At 33.5% G+C, this 23,622-nt stretch overlaps 1 protein-coding gene across 1 annotated transcript in view; it reads left to right on the top strand.

Annotated features, from left to right (window-relative positions):
• Positions 1-8,644: 8,644 nt before the first annotated feature.
• LOC106873766 (unextended protein) overlaps positions 8,645-23,622 on the top strand; it is a 129,814-nt gene continuing 114,836 nt past the window's right edge. The window contains exon 1 of the mRNA XM_089365954.1: positions 8,645-8,756. The gene's annotated coding sequence lies outside the window, so the exon portion shown is untranslated. The remainder of the gene's footprint in view (positions 8,757-23,622) is intronic.

Raw genomic sequence — 23,622 nt, 5'->3', positions numbered from 1 at the left:
TAATGTCTTACGTTTAAGATGATTCCCATGCATTCCCTGAAGAGAAGGTTACAATTTTAATATCACAGATCCCTATGGATCACACAGGTTGTAATCCTTTGAAACATATGTAGGAATAAAGTATGCAATTATAACATGCGTTTTCTCCATTCCTTAAATTTTTAAATATACTCAAATACCCAAAAACAGGAACTACACCACAGTTATTTTGTGTTCTTTGCTACATTGGTTTCTATTAACCCATTTATTCTATCCGAAGAATTTTTATTCATTAAGATAGAAGAAATACATATAATTAAATATATATATATATATATATATATATATATATATATATATATATATATATATATATATATATATATATATATATATATATATATATATATATATATATTTTATTATATGTATTTATTTTCTCTAAGTTAAAAATTAACTCAGACAAAATAAATTGATTAATAGATACCAGGGTAGCAAAGATCACAAAATGACTGTGGTGTAACTCCTGTTTATGAGGTAGAAACTCCTTGTTATTTTGGGTACTTGAGTAAATATATAAATTTAGTAAATGGAGTAAAACGCATATGTTAAATGAATTCTTTTATTTCCAACATATGTTTCGAAGATTACAAATTATACCTTCCATAGGAATAGGTGATGTTGATAAGGATGTAATCTTCTCTTCAGGGAAATACATAGGAACCAGCTTAACTGTAAGACATTTTAACCTATGGAAGGTATAATTTGTAATCTTCGAAACATATGTTGGAAATAAAAGAATTCATTTAACATGCGTTTTACACCATTTACTAAATTTATATATATATATATATATATATATATATATATATATATATACACATGTGTATATGCATATATATATTATTCAAAAGAATTCCAACTCTGTCTGTTTTTTATGTTTTATTTATATTCTTATAATATTAATGTATGATATAGAATATATAGTATATATAGTAAAATGAAATGAAGTATTGATTGTCTTATTCTGCAAAATTCGGAAATAATTCTGCAGAGAATAATTCACTGCAGTATATGTTGCCGGTTGGAGAACATGGCTATTTAAATTATTATTTATATAGATAGGATGATAAATTGAATATTAATTCAATTTAAAACCAAGTGGCCTAGCATATAAAAAAATCTGAAAATTCAGAAAAAAATGTAATACACGTATATAAGGGATGACTATTAGGAATTTTGCACGCTGGAGCTGAGGCATTTTGAAAAATAGCCCCAATGTAATCGGTAGAACTATATGCAAGTCTTGTTTCATGAAGACAATTCGTGTATAGTTCTGCAAATTATATTGATTCTAGAACATCTATGCTGAGGAGAACACGGATGTTGTTACGTAAGTAAAACGTTAATGTTCGAAACTGCAGTCCATAGATAATTCTTTATTCTGTATATTTCTCATTTTGTCCTGTTCTGGCGTTTTGCGAAATTTTTTCTGGAGCACATTATTTTTCTTTGTGGTTGGAGCGTTGATGACCTCTTTGTAGCATATTAGATGTCCACCTAGTGGTCATCCCTTATACACGTATATATATATGTGTGTGTATATATATATATATATATATATATATATATATATATGCATATATATGTAATTTATGTATGTACATATGTATATGTACATTCATACATATATATATATATATATATATATATATATATATATATATATCATCATCATCATCATCATCATCGTTTAACGTCCGCTTTCCATGCTAGCATGGGTTGGACAATTTGACTGAGGACTGGTGAGCCAAATGGCTACACCAGGCCCCAATCTGATTTGGCAGAGTTTCTACAGCTGGATGCCCTTCTTAATGTCAACCACTCTGAGAGTGTAGTGGGTGCTTTTACGTGCCACTGGCACGAAGGCCAGTCAGGAGGTACTGGCAATGGCCACGCTTGAAATGGGTGTATTTTACGTGCCACCTGCATAGGAGCCAGTCCAGCAGAACTGCAACAAACTTGCTCGAATGTCTTTTCACGTGCCACTGGCACAAGTGGCAGGAAGGCGACATTGGTAACGATCACTCCCAAATGGTGCTATTTATGTGCCACCGGCATGGAAGCTAGACAGCTGGTGCTCTGGCATCGATCACGCTCGGACGGTGCTCTTTGTGATGTTACTGGTACAAGTGTCATCACGATTTCGCTTTCGCTTGCCCCAACAGGTCTTCGCAAGCCGAGTTTAGTGCTCTATGAAGAGACTTTGGCATTGGTGCCAGTCTACAAATTTAATTCGATTTCGATTTCACTTGCCTCAACAGGTCTTCGCAAGCGGAGTTTAGTGTCCAATGAAGGAATGTTACGCGTAAGTGGGCTGGCTACATCCTTGGCAGAGGCCTTGGATTTTGGTCTCACTTGGCTTGCCCGGTCTTCTCACGCACAGCATATTTCCAAAGGTCTTGGTCACAAGTCATTGCCTTGATGAGGTCTAATGTTTGGAGGTCGTGCTTCACCACCTCATCCTAGGTCTTCCTGGGCTTGCCTCTTCCACGGGTTCCCTCAACCACTAGGGTGTGGCACTTTTTCACACAGCTATCATCATCCATTCTTGCCACGTGTCCATACCAGCGCAATGGTCTCTCTTGCACACCACAACTGATGCTTCTTATGTTCAGCTTTTCTCTCAAGATACTTACACTTTGTCGGGTATGCACACTGACATTACTCATCAATCGGAGCATACTGGCTTCATTCCTTGCGAGCTTACGCATGTCCTCAGCAGTCACAGCCCATGTTTCACTGCCATGTAGCATGGCTGTTCGTACACATGCATCATACAGTCTGCCTTTTATTCTGAGTGAGAGGCCCTTTGTTGCCAGCAGAGATAAGAGCTCTCTGAACTTTGCCCAGGCTATTCTTGTTGTAGCAGCTACACTTTCAGCGCACCCACCCCCACTACTAACTTGGTCACCCAGATATCGGAAGCTAATATATATATATATATATATATATATATATATATATGTATATAAGTGTATACATATATATACCAAATTGATATACAAAAATATTATGCATGCATAAACCCTGTGGTCCTTAATAGTGCTCTCATTTTCACAAAAAGATAAACTAATCTTAGTTTGAGGGAAATAAAAATAATACTTACTGCTTGGAAGATTGTTATCGAATTTGATAAGTTATGGGCAAGAAAAAACACACTGGACCTCTTTGATATAACAATGGGATCACCAGGGTCGGTGGAAATGACTTATCTGGTTGGTCTTTATATCTTAGGCAATATAGGTAAGGAATTCCCTGAATTAACTGGAGGTCTCTATAGAGATGACACACTATTTTTGGTTGAAAACCTTTCGAATAGGCGTCTTAAACTACTTAAAAAGCACCTACATAGATTCTTTAGTAGGTTTGGCCTATCCATAACTATTGAAACGAAAACTTTTCTATAGATTATTTGGACGTAAATTGTAACCTAAATACCGGAATAGAGGAGCCTTATGTAATGGAAAACTCTAATTTAAGATATATAAATAGTTCTAGTAACCATCTCTCAGAAATCAAAATAGCACTTCTGCTAAATATAAGTAAAAGAATTTCAAACCTCTCCTCTAATGAGGAGATATTTAATAAACATGAGGAAAGATACAATGTGGCACTAAAAAATGCAGGATAACGAGATAGAATTAAATACATCCCCAATAATAATAATAATAACTATAATAGTCAGGATAGAGTAACTACCTCCAAAATGCATAATCTTGTCAAACGTAGCACTGCCATAGATAGAAATAAAAATAAAAATAATTATAACAACAGTAATAATAATAATAATAATAATAATAATAATAGTATTAAAAATAGGATAAGACAACCCATGAAAAATAATAGTAATAATAATGCTGATGATAATAATAATAATGATAATAATAATAATAATAATAATGGACAAAATAACAGCTATAAAAACAATAATTATAGTGATAAAATAATTAGTAATAATAACAATAAAAACTGTAACATAAAGAATATTATTAAATATAATATTAAAAATATGAATAATACCAGAAAATCTACTCATAATGTAAGTAACCCTTATGTAGCTGTTAATCCCCTTCGCCATGCAAATCTAAAATGACAGTATAAACAATTTTCAGTCTAATTAATAAACATTTTGCAAAAGGAAAAAAACAAATATTGGGAGTTAATTAATAGCAAAACAATAATAGGATATAGTCTAACACATAACCTGGCTACCATAATCTCCTCAATTAACACTAGAAAACTGGGCAATTTCTATATAAGTAGAAAAAATAACATAGCTAACACAAACATAAATAATAATAACAACTGTAATAATAATAATAATAATAATAATAATAATAATAATAATAATAATATTGATAATAGAAATAATAACAATTTCAGGTGCAATAAACACTGTAAACAACAGATGTTCAGGTGCAATAAACACTGTAAACAAACAGGAAACAACTTCTGTCTCATTTCAGGGAGAAAAACTAGAGGTAGTTGATAGCTTTCGCTATCTGGGTGACCAAGTTAGTAGTGGTGGTGGGTGCACTGAAAGTGTAGCTGCTAGAATAAGAATAGCTTGGGCAAGGTTCAGAGAGTTCTTACCTCTGCTGGCAACAAAGGGACTCTCACTCAGAGTAAAAGGCAGACTGTATGATGCATGTGTATGAACAGCCATGCTACATGGCAGTGAAACATGGGCTGTGACTGCTGAGGACATGCGTAAACTCGCAAGGAATGAAGCCAGTATGCTCCGATTGATGAGTAATGTCAGTGTGCATACCCGACAAAGTGTAAGTATCTTGAGAGAAAAGCTGAACATAAGAAGCATCAGTTGTGGTGTGCAAGAGAGGCGATTGCACTGGTATGGATATGTGGCGAGAATGGACGAGGATAGCTGCGTGAAAAATGCCAAACCCTTGTGGTTGAGGGAACCCGTGGAAGAGGTAGGCCCAGGAAGACCTGGGCTGAGGTGGTGAGGCAAGACCTTCGAACATTGGGCCTGACCAAGGCGATGACTTCCGACTGAGACTTTTGGAAATATGCTGTGCGTGAGAAGACCCGGCAAGCCAAGTGAGACCTAAATCCAAGGCCTCTGCCAGGGGTGTAGCCAGCCACTTATGCGTACCTTTCCTTCATTGGACACTAAACTCCGCTTGCGAAGACCTGTTGAGGCAAGTGAAATCGAAATGACTGGCACCCATGCCAACGTCGTCTCCTTCATTGGACACAAAACTCAGCTTGCGAAGACTTATTGAGGCAAGCGAAAACGAAATCGGGATAGCACCTGTGCCCAGCGTCGCCTTTCTGGCACTTGTGCCCATGACATGTGTAAGGATTTTCGAGCGAGATCGTTGCCAGTGCTCCTGGACTGGCTCTTGTGCGGGTGGCACATAAAATACACCATTTTGAGCGTGGCTGTTGCCAGTACCGGCTGACTGGCCTTCGTGCGGGTGACACGTAAAAGCACCCACTAAACACTCTGAGTGGTTGGTGTTAGGAAGGGCATCCAGCTGTAGAAACTCTGCCAAATCAGATTGGAACTTGGTGTAGCCATCTGGTTTCACCAGTCCTCAGTCAAATCGTCCAACCCATGCTAGCATGGAAAGCGGACGTTAAACGATGAATAATAATAATAATAATAATAATATAAGTAGCAATGGAAGTATTAATAATAACAGTAGTAAGAATACTAACATTGATAATAATAATAGTATAAGCAATAATAACATCATTGGGATCAACAATAAGCAAAGAAATAGTAATAATATGATAAATATTAGCACCAATCACATAAATTCTGTTCACCAATGAAGAACTTGTAATTGTAGAATAAGTAATCATCATCATCATCATCATCGTTTAACGTCCGCTTTCCATGCTAGCATGGGTTGGATGATTTGACTGAGGACTGGTGAAACCAGATGGCTACACCAGGTTCCAATCTGATTTGGCAGAGTTTCTACAGCTGGATGCCCTTCCTAACGCCAACCAGTCAGAGAGTGTAGTGGGTGCTTTTACGTGCCACCGGCATGAAGGCCAGTCGGGCGGTACTGGCAACAGCCACGCTCAAAATGGTGTATTTTATGTGCCACCCGCACAAGAGCCAGTCCAGGGGCACTGGCAACGATCTCGCTCGAAAATCCTTACACATGTCATGGGCACAAGTACCAGAAAGGCGACGCTGGGCACAGGTGCTATCCCGATTTCGCTTTGACTTGCCCCAACAGGTTTTCGCAAGCTGTGTTTCATGTCCAATGAAGGAGACGACGTTGGCATGGGTGCCAGTCATCGAATTTAGTTCGATTTTGATTTCACTTGAAGTAATAATTGTGTATTTAAAAATAACTGCATTAGAAAAGAGGTAGTATATCAATGTGTAGTAAGTACAAAATATGATAGTAGGGTATATGTGGGTGCAACTGAAAACAGTATGAAACAGAGACTTAATTATCACAGTTATATGTTCAGAAACAGGAATAGGAGAAATTCTGCCAGGTTAAGTAGCTACATATGGGAACTTAAAGATAGGGGTACTAACTATAATTTACACTGGAAAATATTAGCATCTGCACCTGCATACAATAATAGAAATAGAAAATGCTTATTATGCATCAATGAAACTTTTTTCCTAATTAGGGCCAGAATTCCACTTATTAACAATCTGAATGAACGTAACGTTTCCTGTCTTCCTAAATTTGGGTATACCTTCTCTTAATATAAATAGAACCCAGTATTGAAATACCACTTCTGACATAATAGTAATTATTTAGAGTTAACCATTATTACTATTTTATATTGTATTAGCTAAAACATGATATTTATGCAGATATATTAAATATAAATAGAACCTAATATTGAAATACCACATCTGATGTAATAGTAATTATTTAGAGTTAACCAATATTGTATTAGCTAACATATGATAATTAATCAAATATATATAAATGAGGATATATATTTAGTTTAGATATAATTATATAAATGTGGGCATACATATATCTGTGAGTATTTATTACTATAAGTACTACTTCTGTATTGATATATGTATTTGTAGGTATATGTGTATGTGTATATATATGTATATATGGATGTATTTATATGTGGTTTTATTACTATAAATACTACTCCTGTATTTATATATGTATTTATTTATATTATATTTATTTATATATGTATATATGTGCATATATAGATGTATTTATAGGTGGATGTATGGATATATTTGTATATTTACAAGCATTTGTAGGTATATTGTGTTAATGTATGTATTTATATGTGCATATATATGAAGTTTTAGGTAGGTATGCACTTATATCTAGGTATGTATATATACTTGTATTGGTAATTAAGTAAGTATAATATACCTATATGTACATGTACATATACTGGTGTATGAATACAATTATATGTATGTGAAGATAGACATATATGTATATGTGATTGTTTTATGCTGATATCTTTGTGTATGAGGATATGTGTTGGTAGGTATGTATGTAGGTATATATGTGTATGTTCGTGCATGTGTGTAGGTAGTTGGTTGTATAAGTGTGTATGCGTATATATGTGTATGTGTATGGGTATGTATATGTATGTAGATAGATGATTGTATATGTGGGTGTGCATGTGGATACATATATATATGTGTGTATATATATATGTGTGTGTGTGTGTGTGTGTATGCATTACACATGTTTGGGTATATTTTTTGGTTATGGACTCTGGTATGTAACGCTATTTTTAACCATGGTTTGGATTGATTGATTGGCTGATTGATGGGTGGACTGATGAGTTGGTTAATCAGTCGTTAGATTAATAAGTTATTAAATCTAGGGTTACCTCCATTCACTCATGTTGGGAAAATAAAAAATGTCCCAAATATAAATTTAACAGTAGAAGTAATTAGATATAGAAATAGATGAATCACTAAGTTTATGAATAACTACCTTAGGAGTTTATTAGTTAAGTGACTCAACTATAAAGGGAATCCTACTGACATAATAAATTTTAAACATAATCTAAGGCAATTTGTCGGGTATAATAGCTTTTGATCATATTTTTACCAAAAATAACTACAAATTGAAAATATTTAGGTATAATTTATATATGAAGGAGTTTTAGTGAGTAATCTGAGACAGTATTCCAGACGTATCTTAGCGTTTAACGACAACATACCAAGGAGATATATACAATGAGTTTTATACTATTGCTGTGTTATTGTTTTGTTGCTTTGTCCCTTATTGTAGTTTGGTCGTGTATGTGTGTATATATATATACATACAAATATTTATATCCGCATATAAACTTTCTGATAATTTGTTTAGTCTTTGTGTTATTTATATACACTACATTTATATAGGTATGTGAGTATGTATGTATGTATGTATGTGTGTGTGTGTGTGCGTATATGTGTACGTATATATATGAATGTATGTGTATGTGTGTATATATATATATATTTATATATTCATGCCTAACTCATTTGACTAGTTATTGGTTGTCCAACCGTAGCTAAGCCAAGACATTTTAAAACAATAGGTGACCAATAGGATGAGAGGACTGAACAGCAAAAATAACCCCTACCCACTACCAGCAAGATTCCAACTACTCCATAAACAGAAAAATAACAGAGTAACTCATCACAGGTTTATAGAAATTTGGATATTATTGTTAGAATTCTGATGAACTAATTGTATAAATTCCTCCATTACAAACACAACTGATACGTACGTACCCCATAGGTTTCTGATGTAAATATATATATATATATATATATATATATATATATATATATATAGGTTTGGACATTTTGTTGGAAATATAACGATACAAACCAATGCACCAGTCTGCCATTCCAAACGCAACTAATGTGTATGTACCAGGGAACATGTCTGTACGGAAATGTTTATGTATACATATGTCTGTGTGTGTATGTATGTATGTATGTATGCATGCATGCATGCATGTGTGGGTGGGTATATATATATATGTGTCCCCTTCATGTATAATGGCAATAATAATTGATTCGTTGCTGTGCATGTATAGACATTTTTGTATGTACATTTAAATGTACATATATGTATTTATGTATATCTATATATGGTAAAGTATGCATATATATGTGAGTTTTTACATTTTTTATGTTTTTATGTTTGTATATTTTAAATTAACATTATGAACTTTATAAAATCTCTAAACAGGCCTAGAGAATCTTCCATGTATCTCTATTTCATTTATTAATTACTTCAGCCTACTGGAGTTATGTAGATAGAATAAGGCATGTTACCACTAGTCTGAAGCAGCTGTAAGTCATTATCCCATTTTCTGTCACTAGATGTCCTTTTTTAATTACTGATATGACATATGTCACATGTGTTTGTAACAAACAAACAGGTAAAGTGACACAATATGATGTCTGCAAGTTGATGAATACCACCTATTCCCCTTCATTTTCTTATTGCTATATATATGTATATATATCATCATCATCATCATTATCATTTAACATCTACTTTCCATGCTAGCATGGGTTGGATGATTTGATCTGGCAGAGTTTCTACAGCTGGATGCCTTTCCTAATGCCAACCACTCCGAGAGTGTAGTGGGTGCTTTTACATGCCACTGGTACGAGGGCCAGTTGAGTGGTACTGGCAATGGCTGTGCTCAAAATGGTGTTTTTTACGTGCCACCTGTACAGGAGCCAGTCCAGCGGCACTGACAATGACCTCGCTCGAATGTTTTTTCACGTGCCACTGGCACAAGTGCTGGTAAGGCAATGCTGGTAACGATCATGCTCAAATGGTGCTATTGACATGTCGCTGACACGGAAGCCAGACAGCAGCTCTGGCAATGATCACGCTTGGACGGTGCTCTTAGCACTCTACTGGCACAGGTGCCAGTCATCAAATTTGGTTCAATCACAATTTTGATTTCAATTTCACTTGCCCCAACAGGTCTTTGCAAGCCGAGTTTAGTGTCCAATGAAGGAGAGTTTGGGTGCCGGTCGTCAAAGTTGGATCAATTTCATTTGGCTCAACAGGTCTTTGCAAACAAAGTTTAGTGTCCAATGAAGGAAAGGTACGCATAAGTCGGCTGGCCACACCCCTGGAAGAGGCCTCGGATTATGGTCTCACTTGGCTTGCTGGGTCCACTCACTCACTGCAAACTTCCAAAGGTCTCGGTCACAAGTCATTGCCTTGGTGAGGCCTAATGTTTGAAGGTTGTGCTTCACCAGCTCATCCCAGGTCTTCCTAGGTCTACCTCTTCCACAGGTTCCCTCAACTGCTAGGCTGTGTGACTTTTTCACACAGCTAGCCTCATCCATTCTCGCCACATGACCATACCAGCGCAGTCGTCTCTCTTGCACACCACATCTGATGCTACATAGGTCCAACTTTTCCCTCAAGGTACTTACACTCTGTCGAGTATGCACACTGACATTACATATCCAGGGGAGCATACTGACTTCATTCCTTGCGAGCTTACGCATGTCCTTGGCAGTCACGGCCCATACATATATATATATAGTTCATATATATACATATATATATATATATATATATATATATATATATATATATATATATATATATATATATATATATAATATAATATAGGATAAATTCTTTATAAGAATTTATCAAGTAGTCAGCGTGAAAAAACCTCATAATGAAAAAACAACGAAAAATTTCGTAATGAAAAAATTCATCGTTTCTTCATAGATATATTTAATAATATATAAAGGGCATTAACTGTGTATCAATGCCTCACGCTATCGAGGGACTAAATAAGTAAAAAAAACTACCAAAAATAAGCAACATATTTACCGAAAGCGAGGGAATGCAGCTTTTCAAAATTTATCTCTTAAAAACATTTAACTCAACGGTAGACCACTGGTTTCTCAATCAAATACAGAAAAAACTGTGAAGTAACCTGTATTCTTTTGTTCATCAGTACACGTATGGTCAAGATATATAAAAATAAACAAGAATCAACCTACCACGATGTAGCCATCACAGCAACAATGACTTTTGTTCACAATTATATATCCCTGAAAGAGATTTGAATTTATTCCGTTGCATCTCGGTAACATGTGCTTATACAGAATGATATTCAGCACTGAATATATTCTAATTATTTATAATATAATATAGGATAAATTCTTTATAAGAATTTATCAAGTAGTCAGCGTGAAAAAACCTCATAATGAAAAAATAACGAAAAATTTCGTAATGAAAAAATTCATCGTTTCTTCATAGATATATTTAATTATATATAAAGGGCATTAACTGTGTATCAATGCCTCACGCTATCGAGGGACTAAATAAGTAAAAAAACTACCAAAAATAAGCAACATATTTACCGAAAGCGAGGGAATGGAGCTTTTCAAAATTTATCTCTTAAAAGCATTTAACTCAACGGTAGACCACTGGTTTCTCAATCAAATACAGAAAAAACTGTGAAGTAACCTGTATTCTTTTGTTCATCAGTACACGTATGATCAAGATATATAAAAATAAACAAGAATCAACCTACCACGATGTAGCCATCACAGCAACGATGACTTTTGTTCACAATTATATATCCCTGAAAGAGATTTGAATTTATTCTGTTGCATCTCGGTAACATGTGCTTATACAGAATGATATTCAGCACTGAATATATTCTAATTATTTATAATATAATATAGGATAAACCACGATGTAGATTGAGAAACCAGTGGTCTACCGTTGAGTTAAGTGTTTTTAAGAGATAAATTTTGAAAAGCTCCATTCCCTCGCTTTCGGTAAATATGTTGCTTATTTTTGGTAGTTTTTTTTACTTATTTAGTCCCTCGATAGCGTGAGGCATTGATACACAGTTAATGCCCTTTATATATAATTAAATATATCTATGAAGAAACGATGAATTTTTTCATTACGAAATTTTTCGTTATTTTTTCATTATGAGGTTTTTTCACGCTGACTACTTGATAAATTCTTATAAAGAATTTATCCTATATTATATTATAAATAATTAGAATATATTCAGTGCTGAATATCATTCTGTATAAGCACATGTTACCGAGATGCAACGGAATAAATTCAAATCTCTTTCAGGGATATATAATTGTGAACAAAAGTCATTGTTGCTGTGATGGCTACATCGTGGTAGGTTGATTCTTGTTTATTTTTATATATCTTGACCATACGTGTACTGATGAACAAAAGAATACAGGTTACTTCACAGTTTTTTCTGTATTTGATTGAGAAACCAGTGGTCTACCGTTGAGTTAAATGTTTTTAAGAGATAAATTTTGAAAAGCTGCATTCCCTCGCTTTCGGTAAATATGTTGCTTATTTTTGGTAGTTTTTTTACTTATTTAGTCCCTCGATAGCGTGAGGCATTGATACACAGTTAATGCCCTTTATATATAATTATATATATGTATATATATATATTTGTATATATATTTGATATATATATATATATATATATATATATATATATATAGCCCTTGCCAACGTCTCCTCCATTGGACTCTAAACTCTGCTTGCGAAGACCTGTTGGGGTAAGCGAAAGCGAAATCATGATGGCACCACCGTTCAAGCCTGATTGTTACCAGTGTCGCGTTCCTAGCACTTGTGCCGCTGCTTCGCGTTCCTGGCACGCGAAGGTCATTCGAGCGAGATCGTTGCCAGTGCCGCTGGACCATTTTGAGCGTGGCCGTTGCCAGTACCGCCTCACTGGCCTTCGTGCCAGTGGCACATAAAAGCACTCACTACACTCTCGGAGTGGTTGGTATTAGGAAGGGCATCCAGCTGTAGAAACTCTGCCAAATCAGATTGGAGCCTGGCGTAGCCATCTGGTTCACCAGTCCTCAGTCAACTTGTCCAACCCATGCTAGCATGGGAAGCGGATGTTAAACGATGATGTAAATATATATACTAAATATATATATATATATATATATATATATATATATATATATATATATATATATATATAGAGAGAGAGAGAGAGAGAGATATTTAATATATATATATATATATCACTCACTCTTTTACACTCTTTTACTTGTTTCAGTCATTTGACTGGGGCCATGCTGGAGCACTGCCTTTAGTCGAGCAAATCGACCCTAGGACTTATTCTTTATAAGCCCGTACTTATTCTATGGGTGTATTTTGCCGAAACGCTAAGTTAAGGTGATGTAAACATACCAGCATTAGTTGTCAAGTGATGTTGGGGAGACAAACACAGACATATAAACATATACACACACATACATATATGTATACATATACGATGGGCTTCTTTCAGTTTCTGTCTACCAAATCCATTCACAAGTCTTTGGTCGGCCTGGGGCTATAGTAGAAAACACTTGTCTAAGGTTCCACGCAGCGGGACTGAACCCAGAAGCATGTGTTTCGTTAGGAAGCCACTTACCACACAGTCACTCCTACGCCTATATATACATATATATATATATACATATATATATACATATATATATATATATATATATATATATATATATATATATATATATATATATATATATATATATATATATATATATATATATATAAAGGTTTAGATTTAGATTCAAAATTGAATATGGTTCTTATGTTTAGGCACCAGAATATAGTATGGTATGGTATTATACAAAAACCATTCCAAAAACGAGGTGATCAAAAAATCAAAATAAGCAACACGGATTTTAAAGATGATTGCAGTACACACGTTTCATACTACTCCATTTATTTAAGTAATGCGAGCATTACATTAAATGCAATATGTAGAGCAATCTTCAGCTGCATGAAAATGCAGAAAATTACAGTAGAATAGACATATTATAATTGTGGCAACATTTCAAATCCAAGTGAGAAGAAGAATACATAAAAATCCATCTTGCCATAGCCAAGGCTATCAGGCTAGTAATTGGTTCTAGGCAGAAATTCTAACTGTCTCTGATTTTATTGTCTCTTATCTAGTAGTTATAGTATAAGGGACAATCACTTCTAAGGAAAGGGAAGGTGTAAGCATTATGCATGGATATGGTTATAAAGGTTTCTCTGGTCAGAGTGGCAACACTCTTATAGGTTGGGTTTTTTTACTACTATCAAAATGTTGAGGAATTAAACCCTAAGCATATAGGTCAAACAAGGCTTTTTCTTTAGTCTGAATAGAGCATCAGTATTGTTTTACAGATATCAATATTAGTTTAAACAATATTTTAATGATAAGAGGTATGTTGATAATAATAAAATGTAATGTAACTAGTTTATACAAAAATCATGAAGTAATGTCAGTATTGAATTCAGAGGCTATAGATAAGGTGTAAAGTCTAAGGATATTATGTATATTGGGCTCATGAAAACTATTATTATTATTATTACATTATTCCAGGGCTTGCAGCAATAGTGTCTTGTTTATTTTGTATTTTTAACTTAAATAAATCTAATCCTTATTCAATTCATATTCTTTAATTAGCCCATGTTAGTCTTAAAACAAATTCATGACTAATGAAACTATTAATCAATTATCATGTTTCTGTATTGGATGTCCTTGTTAATTCCTAATATCCTTTTTCTTTTTTTGTCCCTTAAACCTTAATAAACCCATTATTATAAACTATATAAATCCTATACTAATTCTTCTTTACATTATAAAAATAAAGCTTACATTTTATGTGTCTTCAAAATAGTATTATTATATATATCAGCTAAAATTTTTAAAATCATTTTTTAAAAAATAATTCAAAATAGTTTTCATGAGCCCAATATACATAATATCCTTAGACTTTACACCTTATCTATAGCCTCTGAATTCAATACTGACATTACTTCATGATTTTTGTATAAACTAATTACATTACATTTTATTATTATCAACATACCTCTTATCATTAAAATATTGTTTAAACTAATATTGATATCTGTAAAACAATACTGATGCTCTATTCAGACTAAAGAAAAAGCCCTGTTTGACCTATATGCTTAGGGTTTAATTCCTCAACATTTTGATTGTAGTAAAAAGAACCCAACCTATAAGAGTGTTCCCACTCTGACCAGAGAAACCTTTATAACCATATCCTTTATAGCCATGTCCATGCATAATGCTTACACCTTCCCTTTCCTTAGAAGTGATTGTCCCTTATACTATAACTACTAGATAAGAAACAATAAAATCAGAGACAGTTAGAATTTCTGCCTAGAACCAATTACTAGCCTGATAGCCTTGGCTATGTCAAGATGGATTTTTATGTATTCTTCTTCTCACTTGGATTTGAAATGTTGCCACAATTATAATATGTCTATTCTACTGTAATTTTCTGCGTTTTCGTGCAGCTGAAGATTGCTCTACATATTGCATTTAATGTAATGCTCGCATTACTTAAATAAATGGAGTAGCATGAAACGTGCATACTGCAATCATCTTTAAAATCCGTGTTGCTTATTTTGATTTATATATATATGTATATATATATATATATATATATATATATATAGTTCATATATATATATATATATTTCATATTTACATATCTATATATATTTTGTTTTTATATATATATTTATATATATTTCATATTTATATATATATTTATATATATTTCATATTTATATATATTTTGATTTATATATATATATATATATATATATATATATACATATATATATATATATATATGTACAAGGGTGAGTCAAAAAGTAATGCCATTTTGTTTAGGACAGGTATAATTACCAACACAGGAACATGTATCATACATCAAAATGAAGCTGGTCCTCTGTGGGTCACATCCCTACTTTTCAACATAATCACCATTTCTCTCAATAGCAATGTTCCAACTTCGAATGAGAGCATGTATCCCTGCCCCGTAAAATTCTGCTGACTGTTCTTTAAGCCACTTCTTCACTACAATTTTCACTTCCTCGTCACTGGAATAATGTTTGCCTCTCAAACCCTCTTTCATGAGGCTGAAGAGATGATAGTCCAGTGATGAGGAAGTGAAGACTGTAGCGAAGAAGTGGCTCAAAAAACAGTCAACAGAATTTTACGGGGCAGGGATACATGCTCTCATTCGAAGGTGGAACATTGCTATTGAGAGAAACAGTGATTATGTTGAGAAGTAGGGATGTGATCCACAGAGAACAAGCTTCATTTTGATGTATGATACATGTTCCTGTGTTGGTAATTATACTTGTCCTAAACAAAATGGCATTACTTTTTGACTCACTCTCGTATATATATATATATGTATATATGTATATATACATATATATGTATATATGTATATATGTATATATACATATGTATGTATATATGTATATATACATATATATGTATATATGTATATATGTATATATACATATGTATGTATATATGTATATATACATATATATATATATATGTACTTAAATTATGGTAAGAATGGATACATAAGGGTGGAAGACCACAAGAACAATACTGTATATCTAACGCAAGATTTAATATATATGTGCATGTTAAAATCATTCTAGAATCAATAAATATATAGTATTAAGTCTCTAAAATGTCTAAAAAGTAAGATAAGATAAAATAAAGTATACAGGCATATACAATGATATAAACTTCAGAAATATCATGAATGTTTAAAATATTTATTTTAAAATATTTATAAACATGCACAGTTTCCAAGTTGTATAAAAATATTTAACAGTTTAAGACAATACATTACAATATATAAACATACAGTATGATTTAACATATAGTGGGTAAATATATACGATAAGATACGATATATGATATGATATTACAGTTCTATATTTAAGAGATGAGGAATTATTTACATTATTTACATTTGACGGATATTTGTCCTCATCTTGTTTGTTGTCAACACAACGTTTCGGCTGATATACCCTCCACGGGCATATGGCGTAGTGGTTAAGAGCGCGGGCTACTAACCCCAAGGTTCCGAGTTCGATTCACGGCAGCGACCTGATAAATAATAGTAATAATAATAATAATATAATAATAGTAACATCGTTACGAATGAGAACCCAGGTTCGAAATTTCCCCAAGACACCTGACGAAGGCTGGAGGGTATATCAGCCGAAACGTTGTGTTGACAACAAACAAGATGAGGACAAATATCCGTCAAATGTAAATAATGTAAATAATGATGATATGATATTACAAATTTATATGCATTACATTAAAAATGTGTACATTACAAAAAGATATGTACATATACTATATCAAAAAAACCGTACAATACATAGGTAATGTTAAAAGTTTCCATCTTCGGACCGTTTCTGAGATGTGTCTATGGTGTAGTACTCGTATCATAATGTATTGTCTTAAATTGTTAAATATTTTTATACAACTTGGAAACTGTGCATGTTTATAAATATTTTAAAATAAATATTTTAAACATTCATGATATTTCTGAAGTTTATATCATTGTATATGCCTGTGTATTTTATTTTATCTTATCTTACTTTTTAGATAGTTTAGAGACTTAAAACTATATATTTATTGATTCTAGAATGGTTTGAACACACACATATATATCAAATCGTAATCATATATTGGTTATCCAAAAAAGGAAAAAAAGAATCTTACAACTCCACCACCACTACCACGATAACTACTACTACTGCAAACAGCTGTCCCTGCTACTACTACTACTACGACCAACAGTCTCTGCTACTGCTGCTATTATGGTCACTACTACTGCTGCTGCTGCCACTGCAGCTGCCACTGCTACTGCTGCTGTTTTTTCCTCTACTACTATAACCAATTAACTACTGCTGTTTCCACCGACAGCGGTCACTCCCGTTTACCACTACTACTACTATACCACTACTACTATACCACTACTACTATACCACTACTACTACACAGTCACTACTACTACTATAGCCAACGATTCAAGTCAACACACTAGACAGCCATTATGTCCCCACACAAAAAGTGCTTCCACATGGACTCTGTTGAAACCAGTCAGAAACAATTATGAAGTTTTCTTTTAATTACATTTTTTTTTTAAATATGTATTTTTGATAAGGTTCGTTTTTTCAAGAACTGAAACATGTAAAATATCTCTGAAAAAATCAAAAATTAAAATTTATTTTGTATAGTGGCGTTTTCAAACTTCTTTTTTTATAAATATATATATATACACACACACATACATACATAATATAGATATATATATAGATATCCATATATAGATATATATACATAATATATATATATATATATATATATATATATATATATATATATATATATGGGGAAAGTAAGAAGAAAAAAGCGAAAATGCACATTGAATATCAAATGAGTAAAGGCTTTTTTATGAGAAGTGGCGATAAATAAATACAATTATATGAACTGAGGTAGAATTAAGAGGAATTAAATTCATTATTTTGAATTGTTAAAGAGATTCAAAGTCAAACCGGTATTGTCATTGCTGTTCACTGGCTTTGAATGTGCACTGATTATCAAATGGTTTTGTGTCTACTAGTCCCTGAGTAAAAAGATTGTGTTAGGAAGGTAAGTATTTCTGGACGTGGTGCAATTAGGGTCAATATAATACTGTAATATGCATGGTATAAGGAATGTATGGGTGTTAGTGGCATTATTGGTAATGTCAGTAGTGTTCTGTATTATGTTGTGTTCATGTTAAGTTGTGGATGATATTTATTGATGAAAGTTGCTTCTTTATTCATTCTTTGCTGTACTGAGGTGTTCTGTGAACATTGCTAGAAGGGGAAAATTAGGAAGTTAGGATTAAGGTTCCTAGCACACCTTTCTATATGTTCACTGACCTGTATCTGTCTGTTTGGGGGTGGCAGATTTGTTCTTTGTGAAGAGTGTATCTTCAATGGAGTGATATTCCTGTTTGGCCAATATATTGGCATAGATTAGGTTTTCCCAGACACAGGGGAAATTTGATTTAATCTTAAATATTTTACCTTGTTTAAAGTGGAACTCTGTACCCTCCAAAAGATGGGGGCATGTACCACAGTTAGGCCGACCACATTTTTTCACTTTTGGTTCCTTTGTTAATGGATAAAGTCTTGCATTGTTTAATATTTTTTTTCAATGATTTCAGTTGTATTTTGCTCTTGATAATTTTGTGAGCCTAAAATTTTGTTCATCTCCTGTGAGAATGGGTAGATTTTTCGGTGATAATGTTGAAGGCTTTGTTGTTTCTAAGGTTATGTGTGGAGATGTATGGGAGTATTTTTAAGTCTGGTGTAGTATATATATATATATATATATATATATATATATATATATATATATATGTATTATATATATATATAGACAGATAGATAAATATAGATATATATACCTAATATATATATATATATATATATATATATATATATACTTAATCATATCGAAGGGAAATGGAAATTAATAAAAATTTTCACTTCCAATGGCCTAGTGTACAAAAATTTAGTCCAAAGACTATGTATTACTCATAAGACACAATGTATATTTAAACACATAAGAGGAATCCATTCATGGGATTCCTTACGCTAGAAACAGCAGCTAGGTTCTAGAACCACAAAATTAGGGATAAAATCCTGAAAGAACGAAATAAAAAAATAAAAACTTTGCTAGAAAAATTATTTTATTTGCTAAACTAGTCATAAACCAATTGGTCCAGGAAAATAGATGGTAAAAGTTTTTATTTTTTCATTTCGTTGCTTTCGGGATTTTATCCCTAATTTTGTGGTTCTAGAACCTAGCTGTTCTTTCTAGTGTAAGGAATCCCATGAGTGGATTTCTCTTATGTGTTTAAATATATATATATATATATATATATATGAAAAATAATAATAAATCGAGCAAAACGCATATAATCAATAAGTTCCTTTAATTCCTGCATATGTTTCAAAATATATGTGCACTCTTCTCCAAAGAAGTAAGAGATACTGGAATTGCACATAAATTCATCTTCAGGGAACCAACATACAAAAAGCAAGACATGTGCTAAATGCTAAGGTTGGGTACGAGTTATAACATTATATAGCTAAGTAAATGACTGTTAGAAACAAGAACGCTGGTTTACAGGGAGCTATTAAGGGAGAGAGGCTATGAACGCTATTCTAAAAGTTTAAATTAGAGGAAGGCAAAATGGATCGCAGTTAAATCCAGAAATCTAAAGTTAAAAAAAAAGGCCAAACTAAAAACCAGGGAAGGAGGAAGGGAGAGAATCCAATGAATTCATTATATTTCATTACTCCTTATGAAAACAAACTTATATACTGAGGTAAAACTAAGCGAAGATTGTAAATATAATAAATTAAATATCCATAGCATTGAATCATATTAAGATACAGTTATTAACCAAATAAATGGTAATGCAATGTACAAAACTATCATGCGATGAAATAATAAAAATAATAAACATGCTTACGAGAAAAAGACCGAGAAAATGTAAGTGAAGTTACGAGTGTGCTTCAAACCCAATGAATGTAGCTTTACTGGGAAAGACTTGCTGAACCAACTATGGAAGGGGAAAAAATAAAAACAACTGGCGTTGGAGTCTGATATAATTATTATTTAAGATAATATTTTAATGATATTATTCCTGTTATTGTTACTATTATTGTTATAATAAATATAAAATAAATTAAATATAGTCATTAATACTATTATTGTAATTGTTAAGGTTAAAGGTAAATACTAAGCTGGGTGATTGTACATACCACTTATAAGGCGGACGTCCACTATAGAGAATGTCATGGTGAAAAAATAAAAAATAATAATAATAATAATAATAATAATAATAATAATAATAATAACTAAAATAAGAAGGATGAAATTTACGATAAGAACTGAAGGTGTGTTTCCGCCAATGCTGGCATCTATATGCTTTCTGTGTTATCTGGTTTACTAGATAATTCTTGGAGAACAGAATGTGGAAAAGCTCCAAGTTACAAAGAGGACAAAAATCCTTACCTTTGTCATAGGGTATCGAGGTAGCCAGTATTGACCATTCCAAAGAGAGTTGTTTATTACAATCTTTAAGCTTCCAGATTAATTTACTTAGACCAGTACTATTAACTTTATTCCTCTCCCTAAAAGAAGAATAATGGTTGGAAATTCTCCTGGAGACCTGCGTCGAGGAGCTACCTACATAATACGAGATGTTTGTATTAGTCATTACCTTACATTGATAAACCACATTTTTGGTCCTGGCATTCACACTAAAAAACTTAATTCTATTAGAGTTAGATTTCAAGATACTAATCGTATTGTTGTTACAGTGATTGTTATATTTGCTAATGTTGCACTTATTACCTATATTTTTACCTAAATAACTATTGCCATCGTATGAGTGTATTAAATTACTGGAGTAATTATAATTATTATTATTATTGTCATAAACATTACTATTATTATCATCATAATTAGGATGGCTGACTAGAGATGAATCTAAAAGCCTAGAATTATGGGAAGATATTATCTGTAACAAATTTTTAGTATTAGAAAACCCAAACCTAACCTTATGTGTGTTGATTATTGGGTAATAGTGAGAACCCCTAGGAAAGTTCCTATTCACCGCATCTCGGAACTGCCAGACCAAATTGGATTTAACTTGTATCCCAAACGGGAGGATGAACCATATATTTTCATCAGATCTAGTTACAGTGCTAGTATGGTTAAATAAATTAAGTTTTTTGTTTTTATTAAGGTGTTTAGAGCCAGTTAGGCCACTTCCCTTATATGAATGATTATAAGTATGTGCCACTTTCTCAGTTAAGGGAAGAAATAGAAATGGGTTTATCCCTGCTAGTGGAGGAGATATCCTGCTGTGCAAAAGACTAAAGATCACTAATTGAGCTGATGTATCTTACCTTGTCTTTGTAACCTGCCTTCAATAAGGCTGAATTATAAAAGTCAGCCTCCTTATTGAAAATGTGGGAGTTAGAGGAACGTTTAGACAGTCTAATTGAAATACTCTTAACCAAATTACTAGTGATAGACCTTGGATGGTTACTAAAAGAGCTTATGTACTTGAGATTAGTTGATGGTTTATGGAAAGGAAAGTGTGTGTTACTATGTAAGTCTAAAGTTACGTCTAGAAAGTTTGCTACAGAGACCTCATCCTCAAAAATGATGCCAAAACCCATTCTTCTGAAGAATCTAGCTAACCTATTTTCAACCTTTTGGATACGCTGGGAAGAGACATGAAAGTATAGCAGACAATTGTCCCTATGTAGACCTCCATTTATGTTAGGGAACTGGTCTGCCATTTCATATAATATCATCATCATCATCATCATCATCGTTTAACGTCCGCTTTCCATGCTAGCATGGGTTGGACAATTTGACTGAGGACTGGTGAAACCGGATGGCAACACCAGGCTCCAATCTAATTTGGCAGAGTTTCTACAGCTGGATGCCCTTCCTAACGCCAACCACTCAGAGAGTGTAGTGGGTGCTTTTACGTGTCACCCGCACGAAAACGGCCACGCTCGAAATGGTGTCTTTTATGTGCCACCCGCACAAGCCAGTCCAGGGGCATTGGCAACGATCTCGCTCGAAAATCCTATGGGAGCCAGTCAGGCGGTACTGGCAACGGCCACGCTCAAAATGGTGCATCTCATGTGCCACCCGCACAAGAGCCAGTCCAGGGGCACTGGCAACAATCTTACTTGGCTTGCCGGGTCTTCTCACGCACAGCACATTTCCAAAGGTCTCGGTCAGTAGTCATCGCCTCGGTGAGGCCCAATGTACGAAGGTCTTGCCTCACCACCTCAGCCCAGGTCTTCCTGGGCCTACCTCTTCCACGGGTTCCCTCAACTGTTAGGGTGTGGCACTTTTTCACGCAGCTATCCTCATCCATTCTCACCACATGTCCATACCAGCGCAATCGTCTCTCTTGCACACCACAACTGATGCTTCTAATGTTCAGCTTTTCTCTCAAGATACTTACACTCTGACGGGTACGAACAAACTACATCAGCTATTTGAGCTGAATCCGAGCTTCCCATAGGAACATCAAAGGCCTCCGGAGTATCCTTACGGATCCATAGCATATTATTAAATTTTATAATTGATTTACGAGCCGCTAATATTACACTAATTTCTTCTCTAGAAAGACCTGCCTTATTATGGGCGAACCAAAGTGCTTTGCTAAGGATAATAGGGTTAATAGATGAGTAGAAATTAGAGATGTCGAATTGTATAAACTTGGTATTACTCTTGACTTTAATTGAATTAAACCATTCTATTACTTGATAAGAATTTGACCATGGTCTTAGTTTTAACTTATCTATTATTGTGGGTATGTATTTTTTGAACTTTAGATTTCTGGATTTAACTGCGATCCATTTTGCCTTCCTTTAATTTAAACTTTTAGTATAGCGTTCATAGCCTCTCTCCCTTAATAGCTCCCTGTAAACCAGTGTTCTTGTTTCTAACGGTCATTTACTTAGCTATATAATGTTATAACTCATACCCAACCTTAGCATTTAGCGCATGTCTTGCTTTTTGTATGTTGGTTCCCTGAAGATGAATTTATGTGCAATTCCAGCATCTCTTACTTCTTTGGAGTAGAGTGCACATATATTTTAAAACATATGTAGGAATTAAAGGAACTTA

Source organism: Octopus bimaculoides, chromosome 18 (genome assembly GCF_046866305.1).
Source record: "Octopus bimaculoides isolate indiv1 chromosome 18, ASM4686630v1, whole genome shotgun sequence".
Classification (NCBI taxonomy): domain Eukaryota; kingdom Metazoa; phylum Mollusca; class Cephalopoda; order Octopoda; family Octopodidae; genus Octopus; species Octopus bimaculoides.
This window is presented reverse-complemented; position numbering and strand designations above follow the sequence as displayed.